The sequence below is a fragment of the Callorhinus ursinus genome, unplaced genomic scaffold, assembly GCF_003265705.2.
Source record: "Callorhinus ursinus isolate GAN/ISIS: 27379988/994484 unplaced genomic scaffold, GSC_fseal_2.0 scaffold7, whole genome shotgun sequence".
NCBI classification, from domain to species: Eukaryota; Metazoa; Chordata; class Mammalia; order Carnivora; family Otariidae; genus Callorhinus; species Callorhinus ursinus.
Window position 1 is genome coordinate 43624800 of NW_027397069.1, and position 747 is coordinate 43625546.

A 747-nucleotide genomic window follows, 5' to 3' on the forward strand; every position below is an offset into this window, starting at 1 on the left:
TTTTTTCAAACCCAGCTAGTATCTTTAAATTCATGTTTCTGAACTCTAGGTCCAACATTGTACTAATGTCCGTATTGCGTAGGTCCCTGGCAGATGGTACTACCTCTTGTTCTTTTTGTTGAGGTGATTTTTTTTGTCTTGTCATTTTGTCCAGAGGAGAATAGATGAATGAGAGAACAAATGCTAACAGGTTAACAACATCCCCAGAATATATATTCTAAACAAATCAGAAAAGACCTGAAACCAGGGGAGAAGAAAGGGAAAGAAAGAAAAAAGAGAGAAAAAAAGATAAAGATAAAAACAAACAAAAACAGAACAAAAATAAAACAGAATATGATCAAATATGATCAGATTAGTGCATAGATCAGTGCCACACACTAGATTTTGGGTGTATTTTGGTCTGTTAGAAGAAAGTACCTCCTAAAATTTTAAAGAAACAAAGACATATATGTACAAAAAAAAAGGTTGATACAATGAAGGGATGGAATATGACTGTAAAGATGAAAATTATAAAAGATTTTATAAAAGGAATTGATAAGATAATAAGTTGTTTGGAAAAAGAAAGAAGATTTAAAAAGAAAAAAAAAAGGGAGAATGTGATCAGGCAAGGGACTAGAACAAAGCCATACACTATTGATTTAGGGTATATTTTGATCTGTTAGAAGAAACTGTATCTCAAAATTTTAAAGAGAGAACAACCTATATATATATATGCCATTATAAGGGTAACTACTATGAAGGGATAGA